This window comes from Podarcis liolepis (assembly GCF_965112155.1).
Source record: "Podarcis liolepis genome assembly, chromosome: 6".
NCBI classification, from domain to species: domain Eukaryota; kingdom Metazoa; phylum Chordata; class Lepidosauria; order Squamata; family Lacertidae; genus Podarcis; species Podarcis liolepis.
The window spans coordinates 55,647,770-55,658,333 of record NC_139559.1 but is presented as its reverse complement, the minus strand read 5'-3'; the positions used below and the strand labels follow the sequence as shown (position 1 = coordinate 55,658,333).

Genomic DNA, 10,564 nt, shown 5'->3' with positions numbered 1-10,564 from the left:
CCATGAAATACTCTCACTGTGTAAACACTTGGTTATTGCAGGGCCAAGAGAGCAGGTTTATTTCTTTTTGGTTCTCTTTTGTACTGTGTTTCCTAGACAGCTGGTATAAAGGGCCCTTTAAGAGTCCTACATGCCTCTTTCAGTGCCATCCACACACCAAACGGTTGGCTGCATAGTTTAATTTGAAGTTCATTTCAGTTCAGTGAAGATCATTATGGTTTACTGAAATTCGTGGTCAGCAGGTGCAGGTCAGCAAATGGAGAAACAACAACTGGAACCATACCAGTGTGGGGAGGGTGGGCAAGCAGTGCTTTCTGTTAATATAGAAACATATAGGAAGCTGCTCAGTATGCTAGGTCAGATCCTTGGTCCATCTAGCTCAGTATTTTCTGCATGGACTGGCGGTGGCTGCCCAGGATTTCAGAGAAGGTCCTAGATGAGGTCTCTGGGAATTGATCTCAAGACTGCCTGAAGGCAAAATTTGCACTCTGCAACTGATCTACCACACTTTGCCTGAGCAAAATTTCCCCCGTCCTTTGACCTACAGTAGCAGCAGCAGCACATCTAAGCATAGGAGAATTAAGGAACATTACAATTATCAGTGCTGTTTATGGGACTACAAATGAGACATTTCACTAAGAAGGCATAGACAACTTAAATCAAAAGGATAACCATGGGGGTGGAGACAGTAAGCAGTATAAAAAATTAGGGCTTGATGGGGTTTTTTTTGGGGGGGGGGTGGGTGCAAAATCAGCACAAATAATGTTAACTATCTTATAAAATAAATTGATGGAAACAGTGCTTTTTTTTCTTAAAAAATCTTTAGGGGTACTCTCATTTTGACTCAAGAAAATCACGATTTTATAGTTCAAATCGGGGAAAATAAATACAGTAAATGGACAAAAGTACAAAGATTCACAGAATGTTTAGGGGTATGCGTCCCCCCAGAAAAAAGCACTGGATGCAAACGCAAATGCCAAACACACCAGGATATCTGGTTGAGAGACAATGGGTTCTATTGTCATTATGGACCCAATAACAACGAAGGGTATTTTGGGTCCTAGTCCTACAATAATATAGTCCTACAGCTTCTGTTGTCCAATGAAATTGTTGGAGTTTATTGATTTTCACTGGTTGTAACTGGAAGGCTGTTTGGTGGGCAGCGTCTCAACTCCAGATTCAATTTAGAGACTGGGCTTAACATGAATAACCCACTGGGTTCGCAACTATAAAGGGACTCAAATATTTACAACAGATAGGGACCCAGAAGTTTAAAGGATGCTTCAAAAGATGGAAATGCATTTTATGTTGTTTGAGATAGAGCCATCTCTGAATTGCACTTCAAAAAAAAATGCACGCATCTTTAAGGAGCATTTGCAAGGGCATAGATAATTATGTGCAGTGTTTAAACGTAGACAGTGCATGCACAACTAGTAAACTTTCATCATCTTGAATAATTTAAGACAATATGTGCATTATTATCTCATTGCAAGTTAAAGAGAAAATTTGAGAAATGAGTAGATCCCTGCTTGGGGCTGATGACTGTGTAATGCTCTGAATGATTAGAGGTGTTCTTTGGGGAATCCGTGAGGAGTTATTCTTGTATATTTATCAGAAACTGGGGTTATTACAGATGCTGCTTTCTCTCTCTATAAAGCTGCAGAAAAACAGGAGCCCCGGAAAACGAATGCAGGAGTATTTGCTAATGTTTCAGAAAATGGAATTATTAACCATGACACACTGACACACAGAGGCTGCTGGATGTTGCCAGCTGTTCAGTCCACCTTGAAATTATGTTTATTTGCCTAAGTTGTTTTTTGGTTTCATATTCTTTGGAAGAGGGAATTTCTCTATGCTTGAACCCAAAATTACTTAGGCTGTGTCCTTTTTACTGCTGTTTGTGATACCGCGGCAGCGGCAACAGCAGCACACACAGTTGCTAGCTAGGTAGCTTATTATTGTGGTCACACTCCAGCACACAGCTTACTTGTTGGAACTTTCCAGAAATATTGCACTGCAGTCATTTTCCTCGCCGTTATGCTAATGGAATCAGGAAAATCAATTGTCCTTAAGGAACAGGGGAATGAGATGTGCTGTAAATGCCACAGGATGAGTGATTGGTTGATTGCAGGGATGGTGATTCAAACGCGTCTCATCTCTACATTATCCTGATGAATTTTTATGGCCCTGCCTTTTCTCTCTCTTCTTCTTCTATAGCTGTGGAGGAAGGTTTATGGCTTGCAGCTTTTTAGTTGATTGAATGCAGCTGGCATTGTTGCAGTGCAGAACAAATAGGTGCTTTTTCTTTATGGCCTTAAAAAAATAGATGGAAGTAATTGCACACCAACATTTTTGCAACAAAAGCATTATTTTTTCTTTTAAAAAAATTTGCAGATATTTTATGAAATTATATGGGTTCTCTTTGCTGCTAGGAAAAGAAAACATAGCAGAAGAAAAGGTAAAAATTCTAAAGGAACATGACACCATTATATATGGGAAAGATAGCTGATATTCTTTAATTAATTAATTTTCATGTGTTGTTTTCTACTAACAAAGAAAGGATCTCCAAACTTATCATGTGTGGGTTTCCCCTTAGTATTTTTCTGTAACCATTTCAGTCATTATAAGCAAGGTAGTAAAGATATGTGATTCAACTCAAATCATAATAACCCATTTTGCATACTGTACCTGGTATTATAGGGTGAAATTAAATAATACAGGTGATTGACTTTATGAGGGCTGCTGACAGCTTAAGCAGGGCATCCTTCTATTTGGGTCAAATTAAATTGCTGATAATTTATTCTTCTATTCATTTCTTTGTACACCACAGGTGATGCTTGGGCTGCACATAAGAAATCTCTGTTTTTAGGAAGAAGTTCTTATGTAAGAGGTCTTCTTCTCTGCTTCACATAGCATTCCTATCTGTAATAGCCTTTTCTTTCTTTTTTTGAGGTGGCAGTATTTTCTGACCCAATTTCCAGCTGTGATGTGTTCATAGCTTTGGACTTCCTGTGGCAATATTTTGTCCTCATCTGAATTTATTATTATTATTTATTAAATTTAAATACTGCCATTCATCTGAGGATCACAGTAGAAAAACACAAAAATACACAACGGAATAACAAACAAAGCATTAACAATACTTCAGCATTATTGAAGTGAGAATCCAGAGGCTGGCACGTTCCAGGATTGCCTCTCATACACACATGTACTGGATTCTAGGGCTTCTGATGGACCAAACTGCTAAGAAAGGTACTTACCACTATGTGGGCTAATATTATCAGTGATTATTTCTCATACTGAGGGGCACAATGTGTTTTCTGTGATCCATGAGCATAGATGCTCCCAGATTTAGAGGCATGAAAATCTCATGGCTGTACCCTACTATAAAGTGAGAGAGCTTCCTGAGAATAAGGAATTATGTGGGTACTGTACATCTTCTTTTTGTCAGTTGTTCAATAACAAGCAGAGGGGGTTTGTTTCCAATGGGCCCATCCGGCATATAAATCTTTCTCCCATGCGCCATTAATACATCCATAGCTTTGTGTGAGATAATTCTGGTTTGTGAGAGAGAAACCATTTACTTCTATAACAGTCACATCATGAATGATGATTGCAATGAGCATGGCACTCGGATTTCTGATCGAACCTGCAAATAACACAGTATTTATGTTTAGGTTGGAACTCTTTTTGGTCAACATTCATTCATTTATTTCAAATTATTTCTATCTTTTCACCTAAGTAAAATCTCTCTTTCTTTCTTTCTCTCTACACTCCCCCCCATATAGCAAATATAAAGACAGCAGCTCTAAAATTATTTACCTATGAAAAAGGTAGAGATCATTTTTATAATTCCTAGCAGAACTAAAAGTAAAGAAATAACTAGGCGAGAGCTGTTGCAAGGAAGGCAAAGGATCATGGGAAGAAACCACTTAGGCCTTCTCCAGTCATATTAATATCCTGCACACCTCTCATTAATTTGGATGAGGCTTGTGTAGGAGACATCTTTGGTGGAATGCTTCTGATATATTGAGTTCCAGTCTTTATTTCAACAAAATTCTACTATCATAAAACACGGGGAAGGGGGGAAGAAACACTGCAATAGCTGTCCTAATTATCTACTCTCTAAATCAGTGGTGGCACCATCGACTTAATTTCTTCCTGGTGGTGGGTGAGGGAGACAGAGAGAGACACAGACAGAGAAGGTGTGGCCCACAACTTTTGGTTCTGACTCCACCCAATTTAGCCCAAGCCCACCCACCTTTGGGTCTAGCAGATTCACCCTAGGGAGTGTGCCCCTTGACAGAAAAAAAGTTGCCTGCCCCTGTTCTAAATGGTCCCAAAGCCAAATAGATTTGCACCATGATCCCAATTATGTTTACCCAGAAACAAGTCCCAATAAATTCAGTAAGACTTCCTTCCAAGTAAGTATACAGGATTGCATCCTTAAACTTGTAGAAGCATGCAAACAAAAAGGTGTTAGGAGGCCCCCTCTTGCTTTGTCAACTGTTTCTCAATGACTTGTAGGGTTAGTAATTCACTACTTTTATAAATTAATGGTGATATAAGAATGTAAGCACTGCCTTGCTGGTCCATCTAGTTCAGCATATGGTTGCCAACAGCAACCAGAGAGATATTTCTGGAAGCTTAATTTCATAAGCAGATCATGAAGGCAACAGCCACACAGTATTCCTGGTTCCTAGTATCTGGTAACTCCAAAGGCTACAACATCCAAGTCTTGAGTTTTCATTTACCTATTGATAGGCCTATGCTCTATGAATTTGTCACCACTTGCGGCATGACTGTGGCTGTATACAATGTTACCCACACCCCAATCTCCGAGGGTCGAGAGACTTATGGAGTATGAGCACATATCCTGAGTTTGGTTTCCTTGAATGAAACTGGTCTCATGCCTGAAGAGGAAAAGTCTGTCCTTTTTTTTGGAAGCACTACTAGCTAGTCATTTCTCTAGCAACACATCTGGACTGGGTCAACCTTTTAGCCATGCAAAAGATGCTTAACAAACTTGGCCAGAGTTTTGCCATTTCAGCAGTTCCTTCTACTACAGAATTTCATCTTACAAATTAAGCCACAGGCATGGATGAAATGGTTAGAAAAACACTGGGGCCTAATTTGAATAGTAGAATGTCTGGCATCTGGTGGGCGGGGCTTTTGTGTTCTGCTCCAGAATCAGCCCCTCCCTTCAAGTGTTCAGTTAAGTTCAATTAGAGAGACCAACTGTCATTCTTGCTTCTTGCCTCATGATGTTGTTTTCTCTCAGTTTCTCTCAGACAGTTTGTTATTGTGTTATAATTTTCTTTATTATTAAAGCTTTGTTTGACATACACATGAGCCACTTACTTTGCTGAAAGAAAAGAAACTCCACTGAAGAATGGTGGAATATCCTAAACTTGGTAAGTGAGGGCATATTCCTAGTTTGACAGGAAGATTTATTTTTTTAATCACCCCACCCTCCATAACAGAAACCCATGGATGATATCCAGACTAACTGCCCAGGCCTATAAAACTTTTTTATTCCCAAGCCTCCCAGGCAGTAGGAAAAAGAAACTCAAAGAATTCACATTTGTATATCTGAAAGCTACAAATGTTTTGGATTGGTTTTACATGCATCGTTCAGATTTAAAACTGTATTCCAAGGACTGGACTTGATTTTTACTTCATAAAACATTTTAACTGTTGGTCTTTAATTTTGTATTGTGGTATAATAAAAAAAGAATTCCATGGATGTCTAGATCATAAAATCATAAAACATGCAGCAAAGTAAAGTGTGGAAATATAGGCTGTAGACCTTTAAAACATCCCCTTCTAAATTGCTTCCAAAGTTTCCCACTTCCCTTAGCATAGAAAGAGACCACATGTTTGGTAATTTACTTATAAGCTTTACTTACAAACTCTTCAAAAGTCAGATTAATGTGTTTTTCCATACAGCAGCAAGACAGGCAGTTTAACTTATTTTTTAAAAGATAAGAGTTTCTAAATTATTTGTACAGAAACACAAAGATGGCTTGCTGAAGCCATGCAGTCTAAGCTTGGAGTATCCAGCTCAAGATCACCTTATTGGTAGAGTTCATCTTGTGGAAGTGATAGAACAAAGAGTTTGGTAACCCTTCCTCCCAATGTAATGGGCTGTGACCTAGCTAAGCTTTGGAGGACTGGTTATTCTATGGTCTTAACCCCATTCATGATTTAATTAGGTTAATCATGTTGGTTATACAGGATGAGTCCTTAAAAAGAGGCCTCGTGAATAAAGAGTACACATGTTCCACAAGGCCTCTTTTAAAAGACTCACCCTGTATAAGGCTGCATATATCCTACAATAACTTTGAATAATATTTTCTTTGCATAAAACATACACTAGGAAACTATCAACGTAGGTGAAATAAATGGCACACATAGCTTGTGTTTCTAGGATTCTGAACCATCATCAGCAATACTCTGGAAAGCAGCACAGGTGAATGCTCTTCAGGCTTACCTTAGGAGAGACAATAATATCATGCTTTTTATTCTGTCAGATCAGATGACACATAGGATATTGATGACACTAACAGTTGTAAGGATATGGAAAATGATTTTTTGTCTCTTTCATTTTGCTATGCCTTCCCCAACACAATCTTATGTTTCTTCTGTTTTCTGTCAGAAAATGATGCTAAGGGGAAAATAGTATTTTATATTTTATTTTCTACATATTATTATTTGCTGGTTTTCAACCCGTTGTTGTTGTTGTTGTTGTTGTTGTTGTTGTTGTTGTTGTTGTTGTTGTTGTTGTTGTGTATAAAATCTACTTTGGACTATCAAGAAAAGTTTATGGTGGTGGTGAATTTAAAGAAATAAATATTTTTAAAATGTAAAATGTTCATTTAGACAAAGGCACCTTTTAAAAACAAAGCACGTTATCTATCGAAAAGTTATGCACTTTTGTATTTCATCAATTTCAATATTAAGAGTTCAACACGTGAGGAAGATACCTGCATGTGATTAATCTCTTCCATTGAAATATGTAGGTTAGGGCCAAACAACACATTCTGCAGGAGATCTACGGTTGATCTCCTAACTCCTCTGCCCCCAGCTCTCCCTGAAATGCTGTCATGGCAGGCTGTCAATTTGTTCAGAGCAGTGGTAGGCAGGAGGAGGGAAGAGGTATAATCTCTACCTCCGGAAGTGTTTTTCTGAACAAGAAGAAGAAGAAGAAGAGTTTGGATTTGATATCCCGCCTTTCACTCCCCTTCAGGAGTCTCAAAGCGGCTAACAATCTCCTTTCCCTTCCTCCCCCACAACAAACACTCTGTGAGGTGAGTGGGGCTGAGAGATTTCAAAGAAGTGTGACTGGCCCAAGGTCACCCAGCAGCTGCATGTGGAGGAGCGGAGACGCGAACCCGGTTACCCAGACTACGTGACTACCGCTCTTAACCACTACACCACACTGGCTCTCAAACAAAATGACATCCCTTCACTACTTTACTTTGTCAACACAGCAAGCTGCTTCCCCTGCAAGTCAGACAGTACCTTAACCTTGGATGGTTTGGACCCATATTTCCTATAGGTAAGACTGAGCAGTTAACCTCTCCCCCCACCAGTAAAACAGTGGTTTCTGTACTCTAGGCTGCGGACTTTTGTAGGGATATTGTACCACACCAATGCTGTGTGATTAAGAATAGAGCAACTGATTATAACTGACTTGTGCTGGTGCTAGGCAGCATCCTATGACATTTGAAAGTAATCTCATTAGCAGTTTATGAGCAGAGGGCTGTATGTATCCAGTGTGCCTACATGTGGTGCCATTCAGCAGAGTATCTGAGAGAAAATCTTGTTTCCCGAGAATCTTTGTTTTCCTTTCTTTTTAAATCAAACATATGTCTGGCCCTCATTCCCATGAACAAAGGTTTTTAACTGTGAAAGACAAACGACACACCATGTGGTAACTTTTCTGTGTGTGTGGGATGCACCACTTCAGACAACAAGTGGAAGGATTGCCTGATCAAATGCTCCACCGTAGGAAAACTCCAAGCAACATCCTGCACAGAGAAAACCCAGCCAGAGGAAAGGAGTCTAGGTAATGAGGTTGACAATACTCATTATTACTTGGTTCAGAATATGAATTGTAGCTCATAATGCTTCCCTGTATTGCAAATTGAGCAGCATTTCCCCCAAAATTTGTCCCAACCTCATGGTTTGGAAGTGTGCGGGGTTCACAGTGGACTTTGGAAGCTTATTCCAATCATCCAAATCTTTATTATGGTCAAAGATCAGCAGAAGGTAAGAGCACCTCCATATGTAAATAAAATATGTTAGAAGGGCAATTGAGTAACTGCAGAAGTAGAGGGTGCACATACTCATATTCTCACAGTAGGCAAGCATAAGATAAAAGAACACAAAACATGTAAATCAAACATTCAGTTTTAGAGCTGCTGTGTGGCACATACCACCCTCTGACGTATGTCAACCATAGCAATACAATATCTGGCCATTGAATGTGTTATATCAGGATTTATATCTTGGAGCAGTAAGGAGATATAAAGCTTATTGGAGGAAGCATTTGGATCTCATGTTTATAATGATGTAATAAAAAGTGCATTGAACTTTTCAAAGTTTTGAATGGACTCACAAGAAACGGGTTTGTTCATTTTGGAAAACACCTTAAATTATCCGAGATCATTTTGAACTGAGCTGTGGGGAGTTTTTATATCTCTAGAACTAAGGCAGCCTCCCCCCCCCCCAATGAGATGGACAAACATTCAAATATGCAACCCAAATATGTATTAGTGGTTTACCATGCAATGAGCAAATTGTGCTGCCGAGGCCCACAGTTTAGGGCTAATTTTATAATGTACACAATTGATTCTTTAAAAAGGCATTATTGTTGTGGATTGCCAAGGTCTTGTGTTAGTGAGGTTGGTAAAGTATCAAGCTTGATTTTGCAGACTTTTCATGTGGCTATTTTTATACAGAATACAACCATCGTGTCTTGAAAGGCAAATGAACTAGATTCATGAGAAGAACATTGATTTTTTTTGGGGGGGGGTACTCAGTTTTAAAATACATCTAAATGCAAAAGATCAGCTAGATATCTACTTGCTTCTTCTTCTTGTCACCCAGTATCTGAGATTGTTATGCATATCCTGGTACATTAAACCACAGTAGCAGAGAGAAGCATGGTGATAGATTTTGCTATGCATATTTAATATAATACACCACGTCAGCAGAATTTGCATTAATTATCAAGGGGGTAACTGCAACTGATTAGATTTCCTTCCTCAAAAAAGTTGCATAGACTTGGTCAATGTGTGTATTATAAATGTATAATAAACCTGATCATGTGATTTGTTGAATCAGGATTTACCATATGAAAAGCAAGGTGTATATTACTGTGAATGAAGGGAATGTGCATGTGCAGATTCAATGCAATGGACAAAATGAAATCAGATTGGCTTTGCAGGCTTAAGGTGTCTGTTGTGCTCCACTTAGAAGGAAACAATGGGCTTTTGCAATTGTATCCTACTCTTCTTCTCATGAGCTAATGGGGGCATCCATAGGGTGGCCTCCCATCCAGATATAGCAAGGCCTAAGCCACCAGAACTGAAGCAGGTGCCTTCAGACCATTCTTCCAACTCCTAGTGCAACTTCATATGCACTTCCGAAGACATGGCTTGGATCAAATTGACATTAAGAACACTACTGCTACTTCATTTTTTCACCTGTAAATATGGATAATGCATCACAGGGTACAGGAGACAATTCATCCCCCAAAATATGACTCTTTGATTGGAATGTATTTGTGGATCTGCATTTTCCTGTTCTACCTAGTCATGACCTACATGTGTGAATCATCAGTTGAGGTCACATTTGCAAGCTTCAGAGGCTGGTTTATATGTGGCCTTTTCAATAGGTTCTGGTATAGCATTTTCCATATACATGAAAACATAGTAAATAGTAAATACATGACAAGTGACATGATATCAGATTTCCTATGGCTCCATGTCATGTGCTTATATCATGGAAACCTGTCTGCTGCAGTGACATGTTAGAGACTTCACCATGCACGATGTTACATACCTCTGCCGTGTTTTTGTGTCTTTCCTTTCTCACTTTTTCTAAACTAAAAAGCCCTAAGCACTGCAATCCTTCCTCACAGGAGAGTTGCTTTAGCCCTTTGATTATTTCGTGGAATCTGTTCCAGCTCTACAATATACTTTCTGAAGTGTAGCAACCAGAACTGTACACAACATTCCCAGTATGACTGCACTGTAGCTTTGTGTAAAGGCATTGTAATCACAATAGTTTTACTTTTGATCCTTTCTCCAAAGATATCTAACATGAAGTTCGTCTTTTGGCCTTTTCCACAACTACTGCATACTGGGCCAACACTTTCACTGAGCTGTTCAAGGTAACCTCACGAACCATCTCCTAGCCAGTCACTACTAACTCAGACTCCCATTAGCATGTTTGAAATTCGGATTCATGTATTCTTTTTATTTCAGGAGTTGATATATTCCTTTCTATTTCCACTTCTCTTTCACCTTGCCTTCCTAGGAAACCACCTAAATAA

The 10,564-nt window shown here is 39.1% G+C and overlaps 1 long non-coding RNA gene across 1 annotated transcript in view; it reads left to right on the top strand.

Annotated features, from left to right (window-relative positions):
- Window positions 1-5,278: 5,278 nt before the first annotated feature.
- Window positions 5,279-10,564, top strand: part of LOC310709731 — a 93,942-nt gene continuing 88,656 nt past the window's right edge. The window contains exon 1 of the long non-coding RNA XR_014527647.1: window positions 5,279-5,414. This is a non-coding gene — a long non-coding RNA (uncharacterized lncRNA). The remainder of the gene's footprint in view (window positions 5,415-10,564) is intronic.